The 11,969-nt window shown below is 37.9% G+C and overlaps 1 protein-coding gene across 2 annotated transcripts in view; it reads left to right on the top strand.

Annotated features, from left to right (window-relative positions):
* Window positions 1–4: 4 nt before the first annotated feature.
* The window catches only part of tfap2d (transcription factor AP-2 delta (activating enhancer binding protein 2 delta)), a 113,645-nt gene continuing 101,680 nt past the window's right edge, over window positions 5–11,969 (top strand). Inside the window, exons 1-4 of one of the 2 annotated variants that reach the window (XM_048207747.1) lie at window positions 5–1,160; window positions 2,508–2,551; window positions 9,987–10,082; window positions 10,182–10,229. The gene's annotated coding sequence lies outside the window, so the exon portion shown is untranslated. The remainder of the gene's footprint in view (window positions 1,161–2,507; window positions 2,552–9,986; window positions 10,083–10,181; window positions 10,230–11,969) is intronic. The other variant, XM_048207751.1, reaches the window with a different exon arrangement.

The raw sequence follows: 11,969 nt of genomic DNA, 5'->3' as shown, positions 1-11,969 counted from the left end.
TATAACTGAATATATTACATATATATTAGTTTTATATAATGCTAAACATCTCATGTTCTACTTTTTTTGCATTTTTTTTTAAATATAAAATTAATTATCATATATAAAATAATATTTGGTAATGTTATTATAATGACACTTATATTCTAGAGATAATAACAGCCCTCAGTCATATGAGGAATAAAGGCGCTCTAGCTACGGATTGCCTGATATTGACGCAGCGTTACGTCACGTGCAGCGCAAGTTTTGCGCACATTCATAAGCGGAGCGCTGTTTACCGAGTGTGTGATTGTATTCATATGCACCCAGAGGATCATCCTCCTGCGCCGTGAATCCCTTGGTGTGTAAATACGAGCGTTTCAACTCCTCAGAAGATGAACTACAAATATCGCCGTTGGACTGAAGCGCACCGGCGTCTCGATCCCATATGAACGCGCGACACGGATCCGTTTCATCCCGCCCCTTCACAACACAAGTTGTTTTCCTTCAAATTGCTCGTTTGCCAACATTTCACATTCCGCAAAACGTCGGCTTCATTAAATTATTTTTAAACGAATTAATTCCAATATTTTTCCAAACAAGCCTCTAGCCTACTTCTGTATTTGCGTATTAATGTTGTTATTTGTGCAGAAAAGTTTTTTGGAGCGCTTCAGAGATTTTGAACAGGAGTGAGGTGGAGAGAAAAAATGTTTTTATCCAGATGCAAAACGGAGTAAAATGTAAATAGCGGTTGCGTGTCGGTTTTTTGTTTTAACCTTCAAACGTCGTGAACCCGCGAGACGGGCGCCGCAGCGCGCGCTTTGATCAACCGCGCGCCTTTTATGCCGTTTGACTGGAGAATGCGCGCGGTGCTGTCGGTACAAATCTGCCTCACACTCCTCACCCCGTCAAACGGAGAGATGGAGGTGAAAGAGAGGGAGAGAGAGAGAGACAGGTGGAGGGAGACACTTTAATCTCGTCCTTCTGCTCGCGCTCGCACCTGCAGAACCTCTCTCGCGCGCTTTTAAGAGGAGAGCGTGCGGCCCCCGCGCGCCTCCACGAGTTTAACGCGCCCGGTTACCGGCTGCCGCTGCGAGGCCATAATGACAAACACAAGCTGTGAAGAGAATATTATAACATTTTAAAAGCCTGCCTCCTGCTCAGGCTCCTGGGAACCGAAGGTAATTGTTTATATAGGATAAATCTGTATTCTAAACTTCGTTTGGGGGGAATTTCCCGTTAGTAAACAATCAACGCGTTGATTTTGTAGTTTCACGACTCACTTTCTCAATAATATTTTGTTAGCATTTGTTTTGGGAGGGTTTCGCTTACAAAGTACCATGGTATTCTGTCAGGAAAAATCTGAATACCATGATAAATTAATTTGGTAGGCCTCAGTAGCATATCATCTGCTACCATTTATATCAGTTTTTCGTTTTTTCCAAAATTTTTTATCTGTAACTCATTTTATTGACCAACATATATTTACAGGCACAGCCTGGCTGAGGTGTGTGATTTATTCATTGACCTTTGACCCTTCAAAGTATTTTTTTAAAGGGTTAGTTCACCCAAAAATTAAAATAATGTAATTTATTACTCACCCTCATGTCGTTCGTTCGTTCGTTCGTTCTTCAGAACACAAATTAAGATATTTTTGATGAAATCCGATGGCTCAGTGAGGCCTCAATTGCCAGTAATGTCATGTGACTACAGTGGTTCTACCTTAATGTTATAAAGCGGCAAGAATACTTTTTGTGCACCAAAAACACAAAATAACGACTTTTCAACAATACCTAGTGATGGCTGATTTCAAAACACTGCTTCGAAGCTTTACGAATCTTTTGTTTCGAATCAGTGATTCGGATCACGTATCAAACTGCTGAAATCGCGTGACTTTGGCGCTCCGAACAACTGATTCAAAACAAAAGATTCGTAAAGCTTAGAAGCAGTGTTTTGAAATCAGCCATCACTAGATATTGTTGAAAAGTCGTTATTTAGTTATTAATATTAAGGTAGAACTACTGTACTCACATGAAATGTTTTGAGTATCTTTCTGGATCTTGAGAGGTTTGGTGACATTACTGGCAATAGAGGCCTCACTGAGCCATTGGATTTCATCAAAAATATCTTAATTTGTGTTCTGAAGATGAACGAATGTCTTACGGGTGTGGAATGACGTGAGGGTGAGTAACTAATTAATGACATAATTTTCATTTTTGGGTGAACTAACCCTTTAAGTGATTTTTCCCTTTTTCGCCCTTTGGTGCCTCTAGCACAAATAGCTAACCGTCAACCACATCACTAAAGTTTTTTGCTATAATTAAATATTTATTTATTTAATTTACATCTTATACTAATTCTAATGGAAAGAGCTCACACAACTGCTTGCTATTGTAACTTCCTCGCAAACATTTTTTTGCAAGCATGTATTTAGCCAACTTTTTTGGTTGAAATGCATACTATGTATGTGTATGTATGTAAAAAGCTGCTTAATTGTAACACCCCCCAACTTTTGACTTTCTTTGCAGGGATTCAAGTCTTTATTGGATGGGTCTTTGGTTCAACAAAACCGGTTAGTGTGAACTTCGTTATCTTATAATCAGTTTTTTAGTACAATTCAATGAGTGTAGGAATCCAAGATCAGCGCTTTTTCACTCACTCGCTCACTTTCTCTCACTTTTCTCTCATTTATATATATATATATATATATATATATATATATATATATATATATATATATATATATATATATATATAAAATAAATCTGTGGCTCCTTTAGCTTTAATCTATGTACCATGAGCGACAGACCTGCGAAACACTTTCCCTGCTAATATTTCTGTCTGATTTGACCAAATTTGTTTGCAAAACAACCTGACTCGCATTCATTCGGACCATTTTTTCAATTAATCACCTGAAGCTGTTTCTCAACAAACAGACGACACCGAGATAGGCTACTAAGAATAAACCATCTTGGATGAAGTGGATATTTTCCTACCAACAATTGAAACAAAAGGCTACTTTTGTCAATAAGCGGCCATTCAAACCTAAAGTTATGTGCGTCCACACTGTTTTTCAGTTGTTTTCCTAGGTGGACATGCGCTAAACGGATGTCTTTGAACAGTTTTTTCCCTTTTCGTGTTGTAAAATGTGTAAAAGTGTCTAGAAGCACATTCGTTGTTCTCACTGATCGTTTGATTTGAAGCATCTCAAGTCTTATTGAAATGCTAGTTACTTAAATGCTAATCTAGTAGATAAAAAAACTCTCAGAGTTTAATTTTTAACAACTTTTTAGGGTTGTTTTTGGGGAAAAAAAGGTCTCTCTACGTACCCTCAGATGAAATCCTGCAGGCGCCACTGTTCTATATTACTACAAGATCAGTTCCTTGTCTACATATTTATCGCAATCAGGCTACAAAAGCCCATAATTCTCCGTCAGACATGAGGCCTAAATCATACTGCGTTTTTCTCACAGACCTGGCACACCAATCATTACATATCCTCCACCCCTTGCTTATTCTTTCTTTTCTTTTTTTGGGGGGCTAAATGGTTAGGATGTCAGATAAACAGTCTGAGCTACATTTAGATTTTGATACTCTTTCCAAATATGCACAGAAAATACATAAAATTTCCACATATTCCGTCTGACTCTGTTCATATTTCCCCTATAAGCAACACTAGGCTCAACCAGAATGCTGATGAACTTCCAAGTCATTAAAAATCTGCGCCTATAGTTTTGCAAAGCATTGCGTGGTATCATATTAATGTTATTTATTGCACTTTTTCTGAGGTTGTAAAGTGTACTGTGTCTCATGCACATTTATTTAGGGTTGATGTGTAATTCATTCAGAAAATGCAACAGATTTCCATCTGCCTCTGTTCAAATTTCACATATAAACAACTAGGCTCAATCAGAACTTCTTAGTTGTTAAACATCGTTGCCTAGTTTTGCAGTCTCTGAAAACATTTACTTTTCACGTTAATATTATTAATACCAATTCCGTTGTAAACTGTGTGATTTATTGTTTTGATTGTGCATTTTATATAGAAGTAGTTTTATATATTTGTCATATCGCAGTGTTTTGTGTATTGTTTCGTTTTGCTTTTACTATGGAACTTCCTGTCTTTGGCATGTTTGCCTTAAACACCCCAGAGAGGGAATAAATGATTTTTTTCTCCCCGACTCTAATTTGTAAATTGCATCGATCGCGGCTGGCAGGAGATATGCCGGTGGATTCATACGGAGCGAAGGATTTATTTCATTTTTAACAGGACACTGACACAATTCTCATTACCGGACAAAAATCATTAGCAGCTCCACAGCTACATTCAGACAAATCGAGTAACTGTTAATTTTTCCGCCGAGGAGCCATGGGATCCGTGTGTGTGTGTGTGTGTGAGAGAGAGAGAGAGAGAGAGAAAGTGAAGGGGGGTTGGATCTGGTGCACAAAAAAATATAATAAATTAAAATGGACGACATGAATTGAGCGCCGAATGTCAAACACTGTCAACAAGATGGCTCTCTGTCACGGGGAGAATTTGAGACATTAACAGCTTCTGTCATTCTGCTGACAAAATGGTAGCAGAGATTTCCCAGGGTGCCGAGATGACTGCTGGCGTTTGTCAACAAGCCGCTGTCAGCGCAGAGAGAGAGAAAGAGCGAGCGCGAGAGAGAGAAGGCATACACAGTGTCACTGACAGCTACCACACCAACATCCCATGAGTCCTCGCCACCCAGAAAGAGAGGGAGAACAAGTGTGTGAGGGGAGAAAGACAAGAACGGATGGAGGAGAAGAGGGAGAGATGGATGGATGGATAGATAGAAGGAGGGGTGCAGGTCTCTGGTGCACCTTTCATATAAAATTGCAGGAGGAAAATGAGCTGTCACTCCAATTCCCAGGATGCTTTGCTGTTTAGCATAAGTGCGCTGTGTGGGCTGCTGTCGGACAGACTGACTCAGAGAGATAATTAACTAAAGCTGCAGTTTTCCTCCTCTCCTCTCCCTCCCTCCGCCAGACGCCTTCTCCAGCGCTCATCTGCATTTTTGCCAGAGGCGAGCGGTTAGCACAGGAGCCGGGTGGAGAGAGGGTAAGAAGCCAATTAGTCAGGTGGATGGATGAATGATTGACAGCAGGCTGCTACCTGAGTCCCACTCTACATTAATGCTGCTGTGCTCGGCTCGGCCTCAAACGCGCGCCGGTTCTTGTGTGTGTGTGTGTGTGTATGCGCAGGCCCGGTGTCGCACGCCATGCCGAGATGATTCTGCGCCCTGGCGGCTTTGTGCGCTTCCCGTCCTGTCTGTCTTGCTCTCATCTAAACCCTTTGTGGCAAGTCCGAGTCTTCTTTTGTACCTTCCCCTCTCCCCTCCTCCCTCAACGGAGAGCAAACCGACGTCTCGGCTACTTTAAGCGTTTCCCCGGATCTGTTTGTAGGCATCGTTTAGGATGCCGATGGCCGTATAACAATCACGTGAGTGTATGGTTTGCTTCTCTGATCTCACACAGACAACTGTGACCGTCTCTCAACAGTTGATGCTGATTCTTTAATAGGTCGGATATACTCTTTTGGTCTGAATTGAATCCTGGTGCGAGCGTAAACTTTCACTGAACCGCAGACGTCCTGCAGCGATGTCCTGACAGCATGAAGATTGGTATGATACGATAAATCGCATTGTGTCTCATGCTCCACCCTTCCTCGAGATCATTTCAACCACATTTATATCAGACGACTCCAGCGTGATGCCAAGTCCTGATCCGGAGGTTTTTGTCTGTAGGAATTGCCATGAATGAAGTCTGTACAATTGGTTGTACTGTGTTAAAGGATTAGTTCAAATTTCCTGATAATTTACTCACCCCCATGTCATCCAAGATGTTCATGTCTTTCTTTCTTCACTCAAAAAGAAATTAAGGTTTATGAGGAAAACATTTCAGGATTTTTCTCCATATAGTGGACTTCACTGGGGTTCAACGGGTTGAAGGTCCAAATGTCAGTTTCAAGCCAAGAACCCAGCCAAGAAATTAGGGTCTTATCTAGCGAAATGATCGGTCATTTTCTAAAAAAATAAAAAAATAAATTTAAGTACTTTTTAACCACAAACGTTACATAAAGCGTCACGCATTACATAAACACGTTGGAAAGGTCACGCGTGATGTATAGGCGGAAGTACCGAGCAAGTATTTACAAAGCGAAAGTGCAAAGGCTAAGTCAAACAGCGTTTACAAAAAAAATGTAAAATGACGATGTCTGACGATTTGAGTTGGAGTTTTTTGCCCTACCGCAGTACTTTCCCCTACGTCACATGACCTTTCCAACGTGTTTATGTAATGCCTGCCACAGAGCAGTGCAAGACGAGCATTTGTTGTTAAAATGTATATACATTTTTATTTTATTTTCTTTAGAAAACTGACCCTTCGCAAAGACCTGCCCCACTTAGTTACTGTAGCTTTGTCCAACAAGCCATGGCGCCGTCACACCACACAGAGTGAAAAATACATCGCGGAGCAAAGAGGACACTGACAACACGTCAACAGACAAGACAGAGCAGGATACTCATGATATTAAACAAAGTCCCAGCTTTCAAACTGTGTAGTATTTTAAGAAATTCAAACAATAAAGAAAACGTTTTGTGGCTCTTTAATGTGTCGTGACAGATCGCTGTAGCGCCTCGTGAACCGATCATCTCTTCCTACTAGTTCATTTATAGCATCAAATAAACATGAATGAACATGAGAAGAAATGTTGTTTCAAACGCGGAAAGACGTAAATACACACCATTTTTCAAGTTCAAGTTCACCGAGGTTAATCTACTAACTCCTGACTGCTTTGTCGGACAAAATGGCGGATTCGGCATTATGATTGGTTAGATCGTTTGTCAATCAAACTCCCAGCGAAGGGTCAATTGTTTTGCTAGATAAGACCCTTATTCCTCTTCTGGGATCGTGTAGAGCTCTTTGAAGCTGCATTGAAACTGCAATTTGGACCTTCAACCAATTGGTAGCCGTTCAAGTCCACTATATGGAGAAAAATCCTGGAATGTTTTCCTCAAAAACCTTAATTTCTTTTCGACTGAAGAAAGAAAGACATAAACATCGTGGATGACATGAGGGTGAGTAAATTGTCAGGAAATTTGAATTCTGAAGTGAACTAATCCTTTAAGGTCCTTACACATGGCACATGTAATTTTTGTTTTTCAGAGCTGCATTTTCAACTAATCTGTTAGTCATGGGATTGATTGCTCATCCAGACTGAAAAGCAATCAATCCAACTGAGCTCGATCTGAATTAACATTTGATCAGATTGGAAAGGGTGATGTAGACCTAAAATAATCAGATCATTAGGAAAAATTTAAGCTGGTAAACACTTGAAGCCAACTATTTTCGCAATTACAGTATGATGCGCATGTTTACATACATTTTACATCTTACAAATGTGCGTGTGTTTATTTATGTATTACATCTTACGTATTTGCTGGAAAAGCTCTTCTGACATATTTGGCAGCTTTATAAAGTTGTGCAATATGCAGTATTTGAAATTGATTGCAAAGTTTAGGGTTCATACAAACAACTTTATATGTGAAATCGGTTTGGATTAATTCAGATGAAAATGTTGTAAACATGCCTAATGTTGGATCTGCTGAATGATTGACACCAAAATAAAACAGTACGGTCCATTGAGCACACTGTAGATCCCTTCAAATTAAATATGGTGTCTTCCTGAAACTTGATTTGTAACCCTAGTCTGATGGATGCACACAGAAACAATTTCAATTAAAAGTAATAGGTTTTAATTTTGGCTGTCAATTGATTCAAATATTTAATCATGTTTAATTTCGTAATGTTGTCATTTTTAATTTAATGCATGCATTAAGGTCCAAGAAACAGGCCCATGTGTAATTATTAGCTGCACAAATTTATCTAATCTACTTCATGTAATTACTATATATATATATATATATATATATATATATATATATATATATATATATATATATATATATATAGATAGTAAGTAGCATTAAAAAAGCATAGGAAATACAAACATGGAGCTCAATGCAAAGGTGCATGATTATATTCACAATAGACTTTAGTTCTGTTAAACATGCATCTAGATTTGATTTATAAATAAAAAAAACCTGTATAAAGCATTTTCTTTATGATTTAATTATAAACAGGTGACTTTTGTGTGTGGGTGTATGTTCAGTTGCAATCAGCTAATCATATGGAACAGTTATAGTAAATTGATTAAATGCATTAATGAAGTCAATATTAAATCAATTGTACGTGTTAATGCATTAACTTTGACAGCACTGGTTTTGATCGATAACCGTGTTACATAATGTATATGTCTTCAAAACAAGAAATTTCTTTTTAAGCATCCCTTCCAAATGTGAAGTTTCACACGCAGATAGAGGCAATTACTTCAAAAGAGCATTTTTGCTGAGCACAGTGAAGCATGTCAGCAGAACTGACAGAGCGCCGGTCCGTGTGAGGTCTGGTTCAAAATGGCTGTCAGAAAGGAAGACCCAGCGTTTAGTGTCTGTTTATAGACGTTAAGCTAGTGAACGGAGGGAGGAGTGCGGATACTACACCTTAAGGGCATTTTTCCCTCTGGCATTTTACTGGCTGTGGCGTCATACTGCTAGCAGCATCAAAACACCGGCAGCCTTTCTGAGCTGACAAGATGAAGGGAACATTGAGAGGGCCGGTGTGTTTGGTGAGAGAGCATCACCAGCACAGGAGATACTCAAAGCTGCAATACTGCGCTGGGCTACTGGCAGACAGATGGGCCATCGACAGACTTCGAAGCTCGGGAAAAATCTTTTTATGTGCATTTTGACTGTCAGTTAGGTAGGATTCAAATTTGAATAAATGAAGTGATAAACGAAGTGCTTTGGTATGAGGGAGAGAAATACACTATAGAATACAAACCAAGCTTGAGTGTACACTCTTAGAATTTAAAGGTTCATTGGGGTTCTATATAGAACTCTAGTGTTCTTTACTCAGTTTTAAAAAACCCTTTATGCCAAAAAGGTTTTCTATAAGGAGAAATGTCATAAATGATTGCATACTTTCATGTTTAATTGGTTATTTCAGTTTTTTTTTCTAGTGATAGATTCTTTACAAGCTGTTTATTTAATACCATTTTGTCAAAAAATAAATTCAAACTCAATTAAAACTAAATCCATAAAATGATCCTATTATGGGAACTTCTAAAAGGTTCCATAAACTGTATAAAGCAGAACAGAAGAGAACATGAAGGACCTTTTCTTCTAAGGGCCTGTGCTGTTTCCACCTGGTATTAAGATCCGTTTTGGTCGATCAGATCACAAGTAGACGAGTCCGACACATACACGTTTACACCTGGTGTTTAATCTGTCTCTTTTGTCCACTTTCAACCACTTCTGTCCTGATTTCTTCAAGGGGAGGGTGTATTGGTGGGTAAATGTATGGGTTTTGTATCCATTCAATCTAATGGACAAAATAAGCTCTCGCAATTTACATATGAACGTGCACAGAGAGCTTTCGTTTCTGTTTTGACAGCCGCAAAAACACGCTGAAGACTGTGAATGTGTGTTAGAAATCAGGAATGGTGAGAGAACATTGTGCTTGGTATGTTTTTCGTCTTCAAACCAAACTTGGGTCTTCAGCCGACAAAGTTTAAATCCGTCTGGATAGTGCACTTCCCATAAAGTTTAGGCATTTGGTCAGTAGGCGGAGAGTAGACGGTCTTTTGTGGCTGTTCCACTACATGAGCGTTCCCACTGTGAAAACAGTCTGGTCAAATGTGTTTCCGACTACCTCTGGAAGTGGTCGAAAGTGGACAAGCTCAAAACGTTTTAGACCACCTGTATTTATTTAGCGTCGTCCACTTGTGATCCGATCGATTAAAACGCATCTTAATACCAGGTGTAAAGAGTGTCCCAAAAGACCGTCTGGTTTATGCTGCAAACAAAAATGGCAAGAGCTTTCTCGAAATGCTATGGGCCAATCTGACTTCACATAATTTCCAGGATTCAGGTGCACAGGTTTTTATCGGTCCACCAGAAAACAAAGTCAAGATCCCAGGCTGCTTCAATGAGAGCTTCTGAGGAGTATCTACTCCAGGGGTTAGTAACTGCTTAATATTTATATTATTTAGTTGTTTATTATAGAAATTCTTTATTTCCAAATATAGAAAGTCATATATTCCAATCTATCTCTTGCAGTGTGAAGAAACAAGCCAAGTGGAAAGTGCTGCACATTTGAGCTGAAAGGTCTGTTTTACTTGATGTATTTTGCTTTCAAAACAAAACTTTTTTATAATAGGGAAAGTTGGAAAAATTAAGAAAACTTGCTGATAGATTTAGATATTTTTTTAAAAAAGACAAACAAAAAGTTATGTTTGTTTTTTATAGCACAAATAAGGCTAAAAAAGCAACAACTGCTTTTTTATTTCACGAGTCAGTTGAATAAAATATGCTAAAAGAAGACTCAGTTCACTGACAAGGTGATAAGAGACTGAATTTTCTTTTTTTATTATTTTACCTGTAATATAATCTGCAAAACAAGATCTGCTCCAGACATACGCATGTTTAGATGTATGTTTCCACAGGCTTCTCTTATCATGTTGTCACCGAATTCCTTGATTCCACCCTCTTATTAGAGCTTATTTTATTCATTGTGAAAAATGCATAACAATGTTTAGGCATGTTTCCTTTTTTAAAAACATCCAAATCTGTTGGAAATTTCTGTCATTTTCACATATAAATGAATGGATTACTATGGTAACAGGTATTTGTTTTGCCTCTACAAAAGTAAGTGATTCCCTTCAGCAAGGACGCATTAAAGTGAAAAGTGAAAGACATTTATAATGATACAAAATATTATCTGTTTCAAATAAATGCTGTTTTTTAAACTTTCTATTCATCAAAGAATCCTGAAAAAAAAATTAAGCAGCAAAACTATTTTCAACATTGATATATAATATAATATAATAATAAATGCCTCATGAGCATCAAATCAGTATATTAGAATGATTTCTGAAGGATCATGTGACACTGAAGACTGGAGTAATGATGCTGAAAATTCAGCTTTGAATCACAGGAATAAATTACAGTTTAAAATATAGCAAGACAGAAAACAGTTATTTTAAATTGTAATAATATTTCATAATATTACAATTTTTACTGTATTTTCTAGCAAATCAATGCAGCCTTGTTGAGCTTTGTCTCTGCTCAAGAAGCATTTCTATTATCAGTTGTGCTGCTTAAATTTTTTGTGGAAACCATGATGCATTTTTATTTTTCAGGATTCTTTGATCAATAGAAAGTATTTGAAACAGAAATATTTTCTAAGATTATACATATCTTTACTGTTCACTTTAATACATCTTTGCTAAAAATAAGAGTATTGATTTCTCTAATTTCTTACTGACCTCAACCTTTAGAAAGGTAGTGTAAATATTTTTTCCTTTAATTCAGCATTTTCAATTCAGTTTTAGTTGTGCATGTATATTTTACATTGAGTGTTAAAGTTTGCTTTTGTCATCCTAAATTGAGATCTAATTTATTGAGATTAATTATTATTATCTAAAACATCCCCTTAAAGGATCCCCTATTTACCTATTTTTCCAAAAAGATTCAGCATTGTTAATCACTAAAGATTGTGTGGTTGATCAGTGCATTTTCAGTGACCAATTCCTAAGCTTTAACATTTGGTCTCCATATCTTGAATATTTCATTACATCTTAAAGGGTTAGTTCACCCAAAAATTAAATTTGTCATTAAGTAATCACCCTCATGTCGTTCCACACCCGTAAGACCTTCGTTCATCTTCGGAACACAAATTAAGATATTTTAATGAAAAAATAACGACTTTATTCAACAAATTCGTCTCTCCCGTCATTCTCATATGCAGTTGATGCAGTGTTTCTGTGTTTATGTCTGAACGCCGGCTCAGTATTGGCCGGCTCCTGCGTCAGCATCACACGCATATGTCGTTCGGCTCACGTGTAC

The sequence above is a fragment of the Megalobrama amblycephala genome, linkage group LG11 (genome assembly GCF_018812025.1).
Source record: "Megalobrama amblycephala isolate DHTTF-2021 linkage group LG11, ASM1881202v1, whole genome shotgun sequence".
Taxonomy (NCBI): Eukaryota; Metazoa; Chordata; class Actinopteri; order Cypriniformes; family Xenocyprididae; genus Megalobrama; species Megalobrama amblycephala.
This window is presented reverse-complemented; position numbering and strand designations above follow the sequence as displayed.